This window comes from Pinus tabuliformis, chromosome 9, assembly GCF_031772625.1.
Source record: "Pinus tabuliformis cultivar Carrire ecotype Pingquan chromosome 9, CPIR1, whole genome shotgun sequence".
In the NCBI taxonomy this organism is placed as follows: Eukaryota; Viridiplantae; Streptophyta; class Pinopsida; order Pinales; family Pinaceae; genus Pinus; species Pinus tabuliformis.
Window position 1 is genome coordinate 725,585,219 of NC_142307.1, and position 20,287 is coordinate 725,605,505.

The following is a 20,287-nucleotide window of genomic DNA, read 5'->3' on the forward strand; positions in this document are numbered from 1 at the left end:
ACAAATTGTAAGCACTTCATAAGTAAGTATGTATGATCTTTGTAGTTTTATGAGCAATGTATCTAGTGTTCTAGAAAGAACTAAATGTAAATGCACTATTTATGGTTTTGTGTGAAAATTGATGAGAACTTTAATCCTCTCTTATTTAGAAAATAAAATATAAATGAATTTTTCCATTGGCAATGGATATCTCTGAGGTACATGGAGACCACAAGAAGATGGTATAGAAAGAGAAAAGAGTTACTAAAATCACATAAATATATAATGTATGTATTGCTAGTGCCATAGGAACTACGATTTTGATTACAGTAAAAAGAAATTTGTATTATCAATACATCAAAGAAGCACACCATTTCACATGAAATCTATTAAAAAAAGATGATAAAATATACATGGTTTTTGAACTATCATTGCTGAAATCATATGATTAGAAATTATGATCTTTTGAAAAAGATAAATGAATTTCTTAAAATTCAATTGAAATTTGGAATTTACAGTGAAGTCTATGTTATGGGAAAGGGTTATCTTCATGTTATACTAAGAAACAAGAAATAACATATATCTAGATTGTATTATACTAGGGTATTTTTTAAAGAATTTTTTATTTTTTTTAGATATAGTATTGTAGGTTATTATTTTGGTTTGAAAATTTATATGTATAGAATAGACGCAATATTAAATAAAAAAATATGTAATTTACTATTAAAATTGGTAAAGTTTTGGCAAATACCATGCATTTAATATTATATGTGTAAAAAATATGTAGTTTTTAAACCAAAATTGGCTACTATTTCTTTCAGCAAATGTCCAAAATTTTGGCCCATAAAATTTTCCCTATGCTCGCAAATAAATATTACATAGTTGCATATAAAAGCAGTTGCTATAATTTTTTGACTTTAACAATCATTAACTTGTGCAAATTCCCCAGTAATAGGAAACAAGTATCTCTCCACTAAATATTGTAAATAAGCCTATGAATGAACTTAAAGAAAGTAGTGCATTCATGGATATCAATTTTATGTTTACATATTTTTGCAATATTTATCTAAACTATTAAATGAGGAAAATTACATCATATGAAAAACAAATTTAACATGTAAACAACATTCAACTACAACATAAGAATCAACATAGCAAAGAAACACGTGGAAATCATAGATACGTGGAAACCCGTGAAGGGAAAAAACCATGAATTTGTTATTTTTGTGATGGAAAGGAAACCTCCTACTTCCTCTATTACATCAATTTTTGGAGCTCTGTTGTTTTGTGTTATATTTTGTAGCTTAGGCAAGTGTTCTAGTCATAGGAAATGTCATTGAGGCTAATAGCGTAAGAAGATAAATTGTGTTATATTTTGTAGCTTAGGCAAGTGTTCTAGTCATAGGAAATGTCATTGAGGCTAATAGCGTAAGAAGATAAATTATCTCCAAGCCGAGTTTATTTTTCTAAGTGAAAATTCTTAATTAAATTATTAACTAGTTTTTAGAATTATTTTCCTACATCTAACTTAGGAAAACTGGTTAATTTATCAATGTTAATTGAGACAAGTGGATTTCTCTCTTGTGGCTTCAAGAAAAGTGATTTGATGGAGTCAATATCATCTTAGCCATTAATTGTGATTAAATCTTGGCCATTGAATTCTCAACCAAATATCATAAGAGGAAGCTGATGGGCATGTTGGAGACATACAAAATTCAATTGAGCAAAGGCAGGGTGATAGTGTGGGACACTAGCATAGGGTTTTAGTGGTGAATGGGGAGATATTTGTCGGAGATATTACTTTACAATGGTCTCCAATTTATCTGAGACTATGTGAGGTTGAATTATTTTGTAGAGGGCCAATTTTCTCAAGTTGTTTGAATTTCCAAAAGGAGGCCAATTTTCTAATGAGAAGACTAATTTGTGAGAGAGGTTGATTTGCAAAAAGAAAGCATGAATTTTCTATAGAAGATTGATTTTCTAGTGGAGACCAAAATATTTCTCCATGAGGTGTGAGTTTCCAGTGGAGGATGAGATTTTTTCAAAGAGCACTTGTGGATTGAGTTGAGGCTATACAGGAGGGTTGACTTGATTCTAAGAGGTTGAGTTACTTCTAGGCGGTCTAATATCTTGTAGAAGTGAAGAAAATATTTTTTTTTTGTGCTTTCCCAGTTTATGGAAAGCAGCTTATGTATTTTTCACTTATAGTTTGCTGAAAAATAATAAAACCCTCTTTTACAAAACTTATTTTCCCCATATTGGGATTTTGCCACGGGCAAATTGTCCAAAAAGCTGGATGTCCATTTTATGTGTGTTGTTTTCATTGTTTCTATGGTTTATTAATTGGTGAAATTTGTAGTTGTGATTTTATTAGTATTTGCAGTTAATAGATTCACTAGGAAAAATAATATGTTAAAAGACAGGTGAATAATTACCATATTAATTGCAATAGAATTTTCACATTTTTAAAGCTAGAACATTTTCAAAAGCTCCTACTCCCTCTTTTACATTAATTATTTGTAGGCCTCTACCTACAAGAGGCTACTACATCAAATTTCTTTATGCAAGGTACTACTTGCTAGCAAGCTCCTACTCCCTCTTCAACATGCTCCAAGTTCATATTTTTTTAGGCTACTACTTGAAAGGAGACAACAATCCCTCGGTACATGAAAAATTTAACATGTTGGCTTACTCAGTCTTTAACTCTACATACCTCCATCTCTTTATCTTTGTCTTCTCTTCCTCAATTCTTCTTCACATTTACCTCTTTTTTTTCTTTGTGCCAAGTAACTCACAAAAACTCTTTTAAATCACAAGCTAACAATCTATTCTACCGTCCAAAATCACATATTTTTATATAAAAACTTTTATAATTGTTTGTATTCCCATGTAGGAATCTAAAATAAAAATCTCCCCTCTTTGTATTCCATCTATTCATTTCATACTTTTTTAGATTTTGAATATGAAAGAAAAATTAATGGTCATCCAAATTATATTTAAAAAATAAATATTGGCCAAATGTAATCATTATATAATAAAAAGTAATGCCAAGACCAAGCAACTTAAATAAACCCATTGTAATTAGCCTTTAATCATCCACTGTAATCAATTTTAACTAGTCTTACACAAACATTTCACAAATCATCCTTACACGTCACAACATATGCAAGCATGTGTATAATAACATCTACCAAAAATAGTGGCAATGCCTCTCACAAACAACCTTTGCAACATACCTTGTTTCTTAGCAATACATCAACAATATTAACATCACAACATATGCAGGGATTCATATAACAACATCACAATAGCTGCACTTGATGAAATAATAGCTCTTAGCATCAGACTTAAGTAGATCTTTACATAGGAGTAATGTAAACGATACAAACACAACATATTCAACTATGGCTTAGATCAACATAGGAAACCTTCAACAATTGTATCTTCAACAACCCTTGTCATTAACAACAATTTCTTTAATAATCTCTCCCTTACATTGGTCCTCCTCCTTTTGTCCTAAGAAATATTTCTTATTATTTATCCTAACCTCTTCTTACTTCCCCTTTTCACATCAATAATAAGGGGGTTTAGTTGAAATGAAAATAAATCAAGCAGATACCCCTCTAGTGATTGCACAAACTACAAATGTATGAAATAAAAGCTTCGGTATAGAATTCTTTAGTATTTATGTAGCTAAAAAAAACACAAAATTCATTGAGGTCATCATGCACTTAAACATATTAGCAATCAAGTTTTGAATCGCTATCAAACTAATAGCTTTTGTATACTACATTCATCTACTCAGTCATACATGTTAGATTTGAGTGCAATGTCTGCTATATTAATAAGCTCTCTACAACTTTGATATCAGGAGAGTCCTTTTCTACAAGAACACTTGAAAATATGCTATCTCTTTAGCACAATATGCAATTGAAAATTCCTATTATTTCTAACATCCATTTTCTTTAGACATAGTTGCATCTTTTAACCATGGAGAGCTCTAAAATTGAAATGTAGATAATCTCAATAGATTCATTAATCCCCCCTCCCTGCCCATTTTTCTATTTTCTCATCCCCTACTACAAAAGGAAATGGAATTTATTTGGGGAATTACATACTAACATACTCTTTTATCAATCCATCTTTTTTACAAATTAGCATTATAGTGTACCCATTTTGAGAAATGTGCATCAAGAAATGCTAAATTTAGAAAGTGCTAAAAAATAGATCTACTAAAAATATCATGTCCAAAAATAGCAGTTTCGGCAATGAGAATTTTGGCCACCTTGGGTGAGAGGTGAAACTACCAAAAATAGAAACTTCTAAAAATGGCATTTCTGGGTCCCTTCCTATTTTTAGCATTCCCGGGTCTAACTATAGGAAGTAAAAATGAATTTGGTCTTAACAAAAGTTTAAAATATTAATTAATTATTTCTACATGAGTTAATTTGTTAAGGAAAGCAAAATTGAAGTCTTTGTGAGAACAGGCAATTATTTCTCCACTAATTGGGGAATGTGTCCTTGATTTGCTCCACTGATTGAGGAATTAAGGATGAGTTCTATATTGAGAGGATCAGTTGAGTTATTTTAACTTAGTCAAGTTCAGTTAGATTAATTTAACAAGTTGTTAAATTAATGAGATATAGTTTGTTGATGCTTGCATGCATGTGACAACTATTATTTTCAGATAATTGTGTATTTACTCATGGATAATGGATGCATGTCAGTTCTGTCAGAGACCCGATTGAGATCAGATGTGGAACAGTGAACTATCAATTGGATGAATATTTTTCCGATAAAGAAAGCTCATCCATGATGAGGATTTATCTCCTTCAAGTTTGTGCAGTTAGATCAGAGGTTAGTGAGTGTGTGAAGAGGCCAATTCACACAGGTAGCAGCACTAGACCCCAAGGAAACTGCACAAAGAAATATGAAGCTTGGAGGGCAAAGGAGAAGGTTTGTGAGAAGCCTTTGATTGTATATGAGCAGTAGAGGGATTGTATTGAGAGATGGATAGCTTTCGAGCTAAGGCTTTGTGTAATCTAGACTATATTTCCACTTGTATGATAATACAGAGATGGGGTTTTAGGTAGGTGCTTCCCGCGGGTAAATTATTCTGTATTATGTGTGATTGATTCCTTATTATTAGTTATATGTGTTCTTATTAATGTTGCTCATGGTTGATTAAGCTTCTACTAATTTTTTTGTAGAAGTAGATCAAGTGTTTTGCTTTAGTACATTGCATTACCAGGTTGATCTACAAGTGGGAATCTACATGGTATCAGAGCTAGCTGATTTGTAGAAAATTTTTACAAATTCTACATGGTATTAGAGCACATGTGATGAAGGAAGAACAATATACAAGAGGAGGAGGTTTCAAAGTTTTGAGTTTTGGGCCAATAGTTTGCAGAGCAGATCTGGAAATTTTTATACAAAATTTTCAGAAACAAATAGCAGATTTCAATTCCATGTGGAAAAATACCCAAAATAAAAAAAATCAGCTGAATCACAATTCGAATGAGGGAGATATCGTTGATTTAAAATCAGCTCTTTTTCTAGAAAATTTTGTAACCATGGGAAAGTGGAAACAAATTGGTGTGCTAGCCAAGAACCTGTTTTCACTTGAGGTACAAGATGCATGTAAAGCCTTGAGGAGCAAGGCAAAGGTTAGATACTTGGTGGTTGAGAGGGAGAGTAAATTACCTCTCAACATGCAGCGCCAGAAGAAGTCTCAAACGATTGTGGAGGAGCCACGATTGGTGTAGCAACTTCAGGAGGTTGTGGAGCAACCATAACAGGGGAAGCTGAGTAGAGATCGAGCAGAGACATATACTCATGCAGAGACCTCTAGTAGGGGGAAACTTCGAGGCAAGTGGGTAGAGGGATCACATGTAGCAATACCTCTAGGTAGGAGGTGGGGCGATATAGAGTGATCATCCCAACGAGGATGGGCAGGATCCTTGAGTTACCCAACCTCTTGGATGATACCTTGCTACGGAAGCCCCGATGTGGAGTAGCAGGAACTGAATGATTGGGTAGAGACAGATAAGATGGAGCAGCAGAGAGAGCTACAGTGCAGGGAATCCCAAGATAGTGTAGAGCATGTAGGCTCCAACAATGCGAGAGGCACAAGTGTTTTGCATAGTGCTAGGTGGCACAGAGAGGTATGCAATGGTGCGAGATGCATGGAGATGTTGCAATAGCGTAGATTTCAGAGAGAGAGCACTTGTCAGTAGCAGGTAGAGCTTCAGCATTAGAGTATGTTTCTAGCCCGATAGAGAGGTTAGTTGGGAGTGTTTTTGTTCCAAGAGTTTCAGGAAAAATCGGACTCGATAAATGTGTTGCATGAAGAACATTTCAGAGGTACAGGATCAGGTTCGAGAGGAAACCTTTCTTGTTGAGATGGAGTGTTGAAAAATATGCAACAAGAAATGTTAAATTTAGAAAGTGCTAAAAATAGATCTGCTAAAAATAGCATGTCTAAAAATAACATTTTGGCCACCTTGGGTGAGAGGTGAAACTGCTAAAAATAGAAACTTCTAAAAATAGCATTTATGGGTCCCTTCCTTTTTTAGCAGTTCCGAGTCTAACTATAGAAAGTAAGAACGAATTTGGTCTTAACAGTAGTTTAAAATATTAATTAATTAATTCTCTATGAGTTAATTAGTTAAGGAAAAGAAAACTTGAAGTCTTTGTGAGAAGATACAATTATTTCTCCACTAATTGGGGAATGTGTCCTTGATTTGCTCCACTGATTCAGGAATTAAGGAGGATTTCTATATTGAGAGGATCAGTTGACTTATTTTAACTTAGTCAAGTTCAGTTAGGTTAATTTAACAAGATGTTAAATTAATGAGATATAGTTTGTTGGTGCTTGCATGCATGTGACAACTATTATTTTCAGATAACTGTGTATTCACTCATGGATAACTGATGCATGTAAGTTCTATCAGAGACCTAGTTGAGATCAGATGTGGGACAATGTACTATCAGTTGGATGAATATTTTTCCTATAAAGGAAGCTCATCCATGATGAGGATTTATCTCCTTCAGGTTTGTGCAGTTAGATCAGAGGTTAATGAGTGTGTGAATAGGCCAATTCACACAGGTTGCAGCACTAGACCACAAGGAAACTGTGCAAGGAAATAGGAGGCTTGGAGGGTAGAGGAGAAGGTTTGTGAGAAGCCTTTGACTATCTATGAGTAGTAGAGGGATTGTACTAAAAGCTGGATAGCTTTCGAGCTAAGGCTTTGTGTAATCCAGACTATATTTCCACTTGTGTGATAATTTAGAGATGGGGTTTTAGGAAGGTGCTTTCCTCAGGTAAATTCTTCTGTGTTATGTGTGATTGATTCCTTCTTATTAGTTATATGTGTTCTTATTGATGTTTCTGATGGTTGATTAAGCTTCTACTAAATTGTTTGTAGAAGTAGATCAAGTGTTTTGCTTTAGTACATCTCATTACTAGGTTGATCTACAGGTGGGAAATTTCTACATGGTATCAGAGTTTCCTGATTTGTAGAAAAATTCTACAAAAAATTCTACATGGTATCAGAGCTAGCTGATTTGTAGAAACATTCTACAAAACTCTACAACTCATAATATATGATTTTACAAATTAGAATTATAGTGTACCCATAATATATGACTTGCTTAACGACCTTCTTGTACTTCTTATTGATATTTCATGCATGGATATGACATAGCATGAACTACAAGAAAAATCGAAATAATTTCCACTAGAAAATCCAATTCAATACTTTGAGATATGGGTAAGCCTCTCTACCTTTCCCATTACAAAAAAATGATTGATGGTTTGAGTAGTAAAATTTGTTCATTTTCATACTTTAAAATCACTGACATGACATATGTGGCAAGAAAAGTACCATGTTGTTAAAAATATGGAATCAATATTAATCCTTATCTGTTCATATAAGTATTAAACAATTAAAAGGAACAAGTGAATATCATATAGAAAAGTTGTTTTCAATAAGATCACTACAAAATTCCATTAGATATATTCGAATTTCTTTTCCACATACACTTGATTGTTCAATATTTTGGTTTAATTTAATCAAGGATATCTCAAAATCTATCACAATTTCTTCAACGAAACTAATAGTTGTCCCAATTTATTTTGTACTACACTAAAGATAAAATTTGGTAAACTCTACTAGAATTTTGATGCCATCCAAAATCCTTTAGAGGGATTATTACATGATAGTGAGACCAAGGGATAATGAAGGTGCTGGGAAAAAAATTATATGCATTTGATATTTAAATTCACATCATCATATAGGTTAGAAAAGGCCTTAAAAACTATGTAATATTAGTGTAATTCATGAAATTGACATTTGCAACAAATATGGTCACTTGTAGAAGAAAATTTGTATGAACTTCAACCCGAGACACAAATAACCAAACTTACGAAGTTGTAGGGACAAAATTTTGGATTTCACTTGAAGAATTTTTTGCATCACTAAAATTTCATAGGTTTACACAAAGAAAATTTCTTACAAAATACTAACAATCCTGCATCCAAATATATCTCATAATGGATATACTTCAATATTGTTTGCAAAAAGGGTGTGAAATATAGGAAACCTGCCATGTTAATGATGTAGCTATATTGTAAATTCTTCCCAAGAGTTAACTTTTTGTTCAACAATATGAGCATAATCCTTCTTGTGAATTTTTGGGGTGAAAAAAATCGAATTTGGGCAATCTGCTCTTAAATATCTCTATAATACATACTTCTATCAATATTCTTACTTTGTTAATCCTACTATGCATAATTAATCTAGTGCACTAAGTTTGGTACATATGCTAATATTCCCTCTTTGCTAACAAATATCGAGGTTGGCATACATCAGAGTTAATTTATGTAACACACTTGAATACTAACTCAAACTTTATAACATTCCACACTTAACATGCTGGTCCTTTTCTCTATCATTATTCCCACCTTGTAGAATTTTGTATACCACTAGGCTATCCATTGAGTTGTAATGCTTTCTTCCATTAGTCAAATTATGTGTATTTTGTTGAGTTAACAGGTCTATCTTTGTCTGCAGGTGCATGTGGCACATGTCACCATGCCTCCTCATATCTACCTTACATTGGTTTCACCAATGTATACTACAGTTCAATACTTTGTAACGTGTATTTGGTCTAAGAAGAGACTTGTAATGTTCTGGTCTACGCATGTCCAGCCTATCTCTACATATCCATATCTGCCACACTTCAAGTTTGCCTCAGGTTCTAGCATAGCATTGTACCAATGTAACATTGCCTAGACTAGAGTAATGTAAGGTTGAACCTTGATGGAGTCTCCATCATGTAACCTTTGGTTCACACCTTGTAACTTCTTTGGTTTTGTTCTTTATGTGACCAATTGTTTCCATGTTGAACCCCAGAACAAAAATACTTAACCCATCTCAATATCCATTTCTATCTCTTCTTGTTTTGCTCCATGTTGCAACAAAGGGAGGAAAATGAGCGTCCTTGACACTCTACAATACTAAATTTTTTTGGAGGTGTCGAATCTTGCATCATAGAATATCTCAACATCCTAGTTCTCCTTGTTTCTTTATTTATCTCATCATAATATCTAGCTCAATTTTCTTTCCATTATCAAGAAGAGATTTATTTTGCTACCTCAATGGTAGAAAAGTTACTGCGATGCTCCTACTCTTCTTGTTGTCATATGTTTTTGTATTTCCAAATGAATGCATGAACCTTTTTCCTTTTACAGTGTTATTTTCACATTTCTAATAGTAAAATGTTGGATAAAATTGTTTTGATGGCATTAAGTTCCAAGAGTTGTATCTTTATCTAAGTGATATTGTATATCACCATATAAATATTTGGCCATGATTTCTTACTTTATAATGCTTTATTTAGATCCTAAAATGTAAATATTTGGTATTACCCCATCCTTATTAAACACCTCAATGATTATGACATTTATCTACGTGTTTTACGAAATTTCTATAAATAATATTATAATGCCTTAATAATATGACCAGTAATAGTGCTCCTTTCATTGCAACCTTGAGTAAAAATGGATGTTTGAAAAATCCAATGAGTATGTCTCCATGCTGCTTACTGTATATAAACTTGGTAGTTCCCTACAATTTCTTAATTGTATTTCTTAAATACATGCTTTATAGGACATTAGAAATAACTTTTTGTAACTTCTCTAGGGTCATTTTCTTTGCTTGTGAGTTGAATATAATATAATTTTCTATGAATGTGGTAGTGCCATCCACTAATTCTTCTTTACTAATTATGATATATCCTCTATTGTCTATTCCACACTTTTCTTCAATTTTTCATCAAAAATCTTCTTCTCTTTTTGGGATCATTCTTCCCCCATTTTTTTCTTTCTTTTTATCCATTCCTTCATTCCTATCCTTAACCATAACATTTACACAAGATTTCTTGGCACCTCTACCAGATGGGTTGCTATTGTTATTTTCAGTTACAAATTAGGGAATAGTCTCATTTCATTCCTTATTTTTTCCAAGGTCCTCAAGGTGTCATAGTATGTTGTTATTTTACATGATAAAATATCATGCATTACAACATCATAAATATATTGGACAAATTTCATGGCACCCTTTGTCAAATTATGTGTCCCATCATGAATCAAAAGCCTAGTTAGTGCAATGACCCTTGAGAGCATAAGATGTATATTGGTTATTTGAAACTCAACAAGAGTAAATGTTGTCTTTAGATTCTTCATTATGCTATAAAGAATAATTTCCACCAATAATCTTCCATCATCATCCAATATTTTATTCAAAACATTTTCGAAAGTGGAAATCTATTTCATAACTTTTTGTTCAAGGCTTTAATTTGCATGGAAACCATATATTGTTTGTATAAGCATTACTCTATTTCTTTAGTCTTCAACGAACACTATTGGTGTTGCTTTCCCTCTAAGGTGCTTCACTCTTCATGATTGATACTCTAATGAAAACACTAATTCGATCCAATTTTTCTTACTTCAGCATCTCCCCCTCAAACCTTGTTGACTTTAGTTTTTCATTGAAGTCACATGTTTCTTGTTCTTCCTTCTCAATAGTTTGTAAGGCTACTGTCTAATCCATGCATTTTATTCTGACTTATTATATGGTCTCCTTGAGTGACCTCCTTATTCTATCTAGTTTTCTTTAACAAATTGAGAAACTTTCAATATTTGATGATGTGGCCGATATTGCCACATATATGGCGTATTAAGTGACTAAGAAATGGACAAAAAGGTTTGTGTATTCTTATGCTCTTATCTACATATTCTTTCCTACTTTTATTTTTATAAGGCTTTCAATAATTTTCCTTATGGCCAAAAGCATTACAAAAATAACAATAGTCCACATATTCTTTCCTACTTTTCTTTCTATAAGACTTGCAATAATTTTCCTTATGGCCAAAAGCATTACAAAAATAATAGTAGTCATAGAAATTATTTGATTACCTAGTGGCTAATGATATTCTCATAGGGAAAAGCCTTCTTTGTTTGTTTGCCTGAGGATACTTCTTTTTTTGTTGCACCTTTCATTGATGTAACTTGATTTGACCGCTCCTATAGTTTGCTACTACATTCCCAAGTTCATAGTGAGAATAAGACTTTACATCTTCCAATAGGGTAACAAAGGATTTTTTATTCCTCTTTTGAAATCATGTAGGTTTCCTAAATTCATCTCTAGGTGCAAATTGCATTTTTGCAAAATATAATTTCTTTGAACTATTTCTATGTCATTGGTTTTGCTTATTTTTATTGTTTGTCTCCTTACTAATCATGTTGTAGACACCTTATCCTACATGCATTTTTGGAGTTACTTTATTATCTTTTGTGGTTTCCTTTGAGTTACTACTCTTTTTTGACTTTTGTCTCAAAGACATAACCTCCTCTTTTAACTTTTCATATTGTTTTATCTTTTATGCACATCATTTCTTTCTATAAAAACGTCAACTTCTAATATTCCACATTCTTCCTTGTTGATCACCTCTTAAAATATCCTCACTTCTTCCAAATGTGTCCTTAGGCTAATGCTTTCTTTGTTATTCTAGTTCTCTTTCTCATCTCATATCTGCAACAATTTATTTTGATTTATGTTTTTGCTTCTATCACTTCCATTTCTACCAAGGCTTACTGAAGCTTAGCTTGGTTTTCATCTATCTTCACCTCATGATAATTAGGTACTTCCACACTAGCAGAATAGGTCTCATCTGAATCATCAATTTATTTTTAAGAGGCCTCTTTATTCTTCTACTTCTTTTCCTTTTTCTACGTTGTTTCTATTGGTTTACCCTTCGTGTATGAACTACAACCTATCCAATATTTATTTCTCAAATTTCATATCTATTACTAACTCAAGATATAGATTGTGAATATTTTTGTAAATTGAACATTTAACCTAATCATTCCATTTTTATTCATGTGTTGAGGTGGAATCTTTATTATATCCATTGCATACTTGTAGAAATTATGTTGTAGAATTGCAACTTCTCATGAAATTATAATCAAAATCACAAGACGCAAACCTACTCTACTTCTTTGTGGAGTTCAATTCACAATTTAGAACACAAATCACAAACATGAAATGAGAAACAACACACATGTACACAATATTTTTCCAGGGGAAAGTAATCTGCTAAAAACATCTTTTGTTGGTTGCACTAATCTAATGAATATATATGTATTACAATTTCTTTTCTCAACTGAACACAACCTACAAGTGAATAACCTATCTTTCTACTCACTAAGAAGCTTTGACTTGGACTTAGTAAATTTTTTCCTCTACTTGAGGCCCTATTTCCTTGGGAAATTTCTTATAGAATGATTATGCAATTCCCAAGGTTCATCATCTCACTGCATTCAACACTTCTACACTTAATACTAGTATACATGTTATGTTATATCACCTTGAAATATTCCACCACAGCTAGGGAACTTGAATTCTCTACATGCATTAGGTATTTTGGGTTGATTTATTAGTTAACTGGATGAGAACTGAGTTAGACTGAATTCACACTCCACAATTGACCTTCCACTAGTTCCTCCAATAGTTAGAACTAGTTTAACTTAAAATAACTTGAAATAATTGGCGCTCATTACTACAAATTATAAATCACACATGCTTAAGTAAACTCTAATTCCTCTAACTTTCATTTAGTGAGATAATTGAGTGAAAATATTCATGTCACAAAAGTTAACTGCATCCATGTTTTCTGGTGATGTGGAAATTTAAAATTTTCTCCATCTGACCAAGGCAAACTCAAATTGAGACTTTCTTATTGTATTTTTCAACACTCTGTCTTTGGAAGAAAGTGATTATTAACCACCACTATCATGTACCTGTAGAACTTGAAGTTCCCTCCTGACAAATACTTTGTCAAAATTTCAACATCTTTTTGCTCCGTCGAAATGTATTGTATCAACATTATCTACCTCTGCACACAGTCCCGTAAATGGTTATACCAAATATCTATATGTTTGGATCGATCATGAAATAGATTATTATCAGAGAGATTAATGCAACTCTGATTATCACAATAGATCAAATTTGGATCCATCATATGATCAAACAGTCCCATAAGTATCTTTCTCATCCACATCACCTCACATGTTTCTTGACTTGCAACCATGTATTATGCTTTTTCCGAGCTGCGTGCCACATATTTTTTAATCTTGTTTTATGAGGAAAGAACGGTGGACGGAACACTAAAAATTTTACCTAAATTACTCTTTAATTTGGATGGAATCCCTGCCTAATATGCATCTATTAAGCTACACAACTTCACTCCCTCTGTTCATTTGTACCATAATCCAAACTAAGTAGTGCCTCTATACCATAAAGCATGCTTAGTTACCTTCCAAAATAATTTGAATGGCCTAATGATAGCTTGGCTTAGTTTTTTGACTAGATAACACATATCTGGTATTGTGTTCAAAAGATACATCAATGAACCGACTAACTTCCAGTAAATGGTAGCATCCAGCTCTTCACCTGAAGTGGCAGCATCCTTCCTCCAGTTGGTCACTAGAGGTGTCTCCATGGGTTTACATATCTCCATGTAGAATCCCTGTAGTATCTCATTTTCATACTTACCTTGACACACAAAAAGTTCCCCATCACCTTGCCATACTTCAAACCCAAGGAAGTAGTGCATGAGGCCCATGTCCTTCATTTCAAATTCCCTTGAAAGTTCCTCCTTGCAAGATTTGATCAGTGGATCATCACCAGTTAAAATTAAATCATCAACATATAAGACAATAATAATAAATTTACCTTCTCCCAAGATATGATAAAGGTTTACATCTTATTCACTTTTGTTGAATCCCAAACAAGGAGATAACTATCGATCCTAGTGCACAAAGCATAAGCTTCTTGTTTGAGACTGTACAAAACTCACCTGAGTCTGCACACATGAGCCTCCCGATAAAATGTCTCAAAATATTCTAGTTTCTCATCGTACACCTCTCCTCAATTAATCCATTGAGAAATGTTGCTTTTACATGCATATGGTCGATCTTTCTACCCCATTTGCATAGCCAGTGAAATAATTGATGTAATGGATGAGTACCTTGCTACAAGAGAAAATGTCACCTGATAGTAAATTCCCTCAACTTGAGAGCATCCCTTGGCCACAAATATGGTGTTATACTTGTCTATGCTTCCATATATTGCATGCTTTACCTTGAAGATCCATCTCAAACCCACAACTAATTTATCTACTATTCTTAGGACTACTTCCCAAACACTATACTTTACAATGGATTTGTACTCTTCCATTAAATAGGATTGTTCAATATATACAATCTTTTCCATTATAGCGATGTAGCCAGTATATAGATAATTTTAACTTCTCTACCTATGCAAATTTGAAGGAGCTCCCACATTCTACCTCACATTCTGCACTAGTATATCAACTTCCCTAGTTAGTTTCCTGCCTTCTCTGGATGGTCCTGCTTGAGTGCATGTCTTCACTCTCTTCTCCTCAATGTGTGGCTATTCGAAAATCTCATAAGGCTCATCCTTTGGAGTTAAAATAGCTTCTTCTGGTGGTATCCAAATCTCCCTCTCAAGAGAGAATTGCATCACTTTCTCCTCATAAAACTTTACATTCATTTGCATACCTGTCATTCTGAGGGAAGGTAAATACGTAGAGTAGTTGTGAGGTGTTTTTATGTAACCCACAAATACCCCAACCTTGTTTCGAGACATGACAATAAATAGAGGCTCCAAAAACCCTGAAGTGCATCACATCCAATTTTCTCTCTGAGAAGGCCTCCTCTAGTATAATCATACCAAGAATCTGATGAGGACTCTGGTTCAGCAAGTATATTTTTTTCTTACTTGCCTATACCCATAAATGTAGTGGTAGGCCTTCGTCATGCAACATAGCCCTTGCAACCCCCACAGTGCTACATTTATTTCTCTCACCTACCCCATTCTATTTTGGGTTGTGGGGCGTTGTCAACTCTCTTCAAATGCTTTTTTTCACAAATAAATTCTTCAAACCATTCGAAACGTACTCACCTCCATTGTCACTCCTGAGAGATTTCACCTTATTGTTGGTTTCTTTCTAAACCTTATTTATTAACGCAACACATTCTTCCACATCTATCTTATACAAGTTCTTCACCTGAACCCCGATCTAATTAACCTATCTCATGGTTATGTTTCTTAGGAATTATTTCCATTTTGTGAAGATCACATCATAACCACAGTCTTACAAAACTAAAACAAATATGAGATTTTTATTTATGCCTGGAATGAACATGCATCCTTGAGTGTCAATGGGGATTCGAACTCCCTCTGAAAGGTATCTATACTAATATTGGTTGTGTTATACCTTCTATCATCCCTCGACTTGGTGTCCATCTAGAGATATTTCCCCTCTAGGTCATTTAAAAATTCTTTACACCTTATCATGTTGAACGATACACCTGAATGGAAGTAGCACATGCTACCCATAACTTTGTTGGCTATGCAAGCATTAAGGGTGAAGTCAAGCTTGAATTGTGAAGCCAAGACTTCACCTTCTTCTCCTCTTGAGTTCTTATTTCTCAACAATTTGTGTGGACACTTCATGGCATAGTGCCTAAATTAATGGCAATTAAAGCATTTAGTTTTGGAGAAATCTTTCTTCTTTCTTCCTTGGCTAGATTGTAGTTTGATTTTAGATTTCTTTCCTTTTCCCTTCTTTCCCTTTCCAACCAATGCAATTTTTTCTTTATATGCGCCCTTGGATGAAAGCCCATCTCTAGTATTTCACCTTGTTACCTCTTGTACCAAATAGGACCATAAGTGTTCCCAATCTGGTAGTTTCTCCCTCCCATTTAGTTAATCTTGCTAGATTTCCAGCTATTGGGAAGGCATAGAAAGGCTATTCTTACCAAGTCATCTTCTATAACATTTAAAGAAACCCTGCCAAGTTCATCATGAACTTGTGTGAGCTTGTTTAGATACAATGGAAGAGTTTCATTCTTCTACATCTAGATATTTCAAAGTTTATCCTTGAACATCAGCTTCCTATGGTCAAGTCTACTACTCTCGAACAATTATGTCAGTGCCTTCCAAATTGTGAAAGGAGTTTCTTTCCCATGGAGATTTGATAAAATGTGATATAACACTCCCTCCAAGATTTTCTCCTCACCTTGGCTACATATTTCTTCCATTGGGCTAGGTTCTATGCATCAGATGCCCGTGGTTTTTCCACATCTGTCTTGATGTATTCTAGCAAGCCATTTTCATCCAATATCACCTTTATGTGGTCCTTCCATGCAATCAAATTAGAGTTTCCTTCTAAGGCATACTCTAGTCTCATAGAATTGAAGGTGATCTTCGCAACTCTAAAAGTATTTTGCTACACTGAATTACAAATTCAATCCTCCTCGTAAACAAATTTGAAATTCTTATTCTAATTGAATCTCGCTCTGATACCATGTAGAGATTATGTTTTAGAATTTCAACTGCTTATGAAATTTTAATAAACATCACAAGGCACAAACCTAATCTACTACTCTGTGGAGTGCATTTCACAATTTAGAGCATCAATCATAAACATGCAATGATAAATAAAACACATGCACACATTATTTTTGTAGGGGAAAGCAAACAACTAAAAACCCCTTTGCATGCTTCCATTAATCTGATGAAAAAGTATGTATTAGAATGGATTTGCTCAACTAAACACAACCTACAAGTGAGTAACCTATCTCTCCGCTCACTGAGTAACTCTAATGCAGGATTAGTAAATTTCTACCTCTACTTAAACCCCTATTTCCTTGAACAATTCCTCATCAATTACATCCCTATTATTTAGGAAATTCCTCCAAAATTATAGAGTGATTCCCAAGGTTTATTAACTAATTGCATGCAACATCTGTACACTCAAGACTAGTCTACAATTGATGTTACAATGCCTTGGAATATCTACCACATGTAGGGAACTCGAACTCCCTGCATGCACTAGCTATTTTGGGTTGATTAATCAATTGACTGGATGATCACTAAGTTAGGATGAAGTCACACTACACAACTGACCTTCCACTACATCCTCCAACAAGTAGAACTAGTTTAACTAAAAACAGCTTCAAATAACTAACCTTGATTGCTACAAATTAACAATTACACATTCTTAAATGAAATCTAACTCATTTACTCTAATTTACTGCGCTAACTAAGTGAAAGGCGCCATGTCACACAAGTTAAGTTCATCCAAGTTGTCTGTTGGTGAGCACCAGTATTGCAAGAATAATGCGGCAACTCATGGGCTTCCTACTTTACTTTTATCAACCCGATAGTTCGTAACAAACTTGGATGTGATGGTGTTGTATGCACAAGTACTAGTTCTTACTACAGGTTGTCACTTGGTTAGTTGGCACAAGATCACTATGAGCTCAAGCCAACTTCTATGAATTCCAGAAGAAGCTTTATATGTGACTAAAGAAAGGAAAGCTTACTCTACAAAGGTTACTCTACTTGCAAAAAGAGAAAGAAGAATGAAATGCAAAGTAAACCTATCAAACCCTAATTAACCAACTAACCCTATTTTTGCAGAAAGAGAGATGAAAAACCATGAAATGAATGCTATTACTTAATATAGGAAGAAAACAACATCTACTCAAGCTATTTCTAGAAGGAAATGAGAAAAAAACATCTTTTTGGATTTTTATGTATTTTTAGGCGAAATTGTCATGCGTGTAATTTATTTGCTTGCGAATGTGGCAGCAATTAGGTGGCCATGGAGGGTGACTTTGGAGTTTGAAGAGGTTTAGGAAGGTGTGGATGGGTCCTAGGAGGTCCTAGGTGGCCTTCTAGAGGCTTTCCCTACAATTGGACTTCAAAAAGACACCTACAGGAAAATCTACAGGAGGTTGTAGGGGATCTACACGAGGTCTACAGGAGGACACCGAGAGCATTTTTGGAGGTTTTGAAGGTGGGAAAGTGGGTGGAAATGGTAGTTGAAAGCTAGGGTGATGTGTTAAGGTGTCTAGGGTTCATAAAAAAGGATTAGGGAAGAGAAATATGGTTGGATTTGTTCAAGGAAAGAAAGGAAAGTTCATGAGAAAAGTGTAGAAAACTAAGGCAAATTTGTGAGGGACTTTGGGTGACCTGTGGGACATATATCAAAGAGAAATGGTGATGACTAATTGGCTGACTTATTGTGAGAAGAGGATTGCTACAGGAGAACTGAAACTCACATCATGAGATTAAGCAAGCAAGGAAGCTAGCTATATCAAAAAACAGAAATTTGCATCAAGCTAGGCTAAATTCTGATCTAGGAAAGTAAATGCTGAAGAATGCTACATGGGAAGAAAGCATGGAAGAAAATTTATTGAAAATATAGAAATGGGAATGGTGAAATAGATCTACAAGAAAGCATTAACCTTATAACAAACTCTAACACTAGAAATCCTATGGAAAAGGAAAATCTGTGTTTTTCTGTGTGGTAGTAAGAGGGTCTTGGCCTTAGTTCATGGTCCCAGAGGGAGGAAAGGATGTCAAGGCTCTATCGATGGCCTTTTTGTATCTTTTTCCTATCACTTTTCAACCTACTACAACAAACTAAAATGGAAACAACCCTTTTAAATCACCAAAAGCAACATATTATTAACTAAGACAAAAATCTATCTAATAGCAACTAATTCATAAACTGAAACAAAGCATATAAATAGAAAACAAGAGGAGGTTGGCTACTTGGATTGGGCCTAAACCCAAGAGCTTCAGCCCTCTGAGGTAACATAATGCTAGCTCGAACAAGATCTCATCTTCATTATCAAAATAATAATAGGATTACATGAAACTATCAACAAAAATAAGCTCGAACTTGAGCAGAGAAAAGCTGCAACAAAAATTCAAAAATTTGACTAAGTTCGGACAACCTAATGAGGCCCTAGGCCTCTCTACATATACAACTGAAGCTCCCAACAACTTCCTTAACATCAGGGAGGCTTGGTTCCCAAAATCTTGAGATAGACAGAAGTTATCCTCCACTTGCTCAGCTGCCTCTTTGGTGCATTGATGTGGCTGCTTGTGCTCTAAGCTTCCTAAAGGAGAACTTGAAGTAGGGAGTCATAAATGAGGGGGACACCCTCCTATAAATCCTCTCCCTTGTTTTCTTTGAATATTTTCTACCAAATGTCCATTAAATCTTTGACTTTGTCTCCAAAATTGACCAAAAATCTGCATTAAGTACACATTAGACAACATGGCATAATGACCAACCCAACTCACTCTATTAGCATAAATATAATAAAAAACATGCAATAAACTAATGAGAATGGTGGATTAAGCTAATTTAGGAGGCAAAATGAGCCCATATAATTACCTATTTATGGGGCTCATCATCACCCCCTATTGAATGTATTGCTCATCGTCTAAGCAACTAGTCCACGTCGTCATCTTTGATGGCCCTGATGGCCTCCCTGACATCCCATGCTTCTGATGTGAGATCCTCTTCTTTATCATGGAATCTTGCCTTTCTATCCACTTCTTCCCACTGTTTTTGCTCTTCTTCCTCTTTTCTTCCCTTTAGCAGTCCTAGCAGTAGTGGGGGACTTCGTTTGAGGCCAATCCAATTGACCTTAAAACTCTACATTGAGTTCTTGTATAGTGGAACTCTCCTTAATGCTTCTTTCATCCTTGTTGGAGAGTGATACTCCCTTATCTTCAAGTTGTGTGGCAATGTATTCCACTTCCTCATACAAGCATGAATACAGTCATCTCCAAGTAATCTTTCGATGTCCTAAAAATTTTCAATGGCCTGAGCTTGACCATTGATATACTCAGGG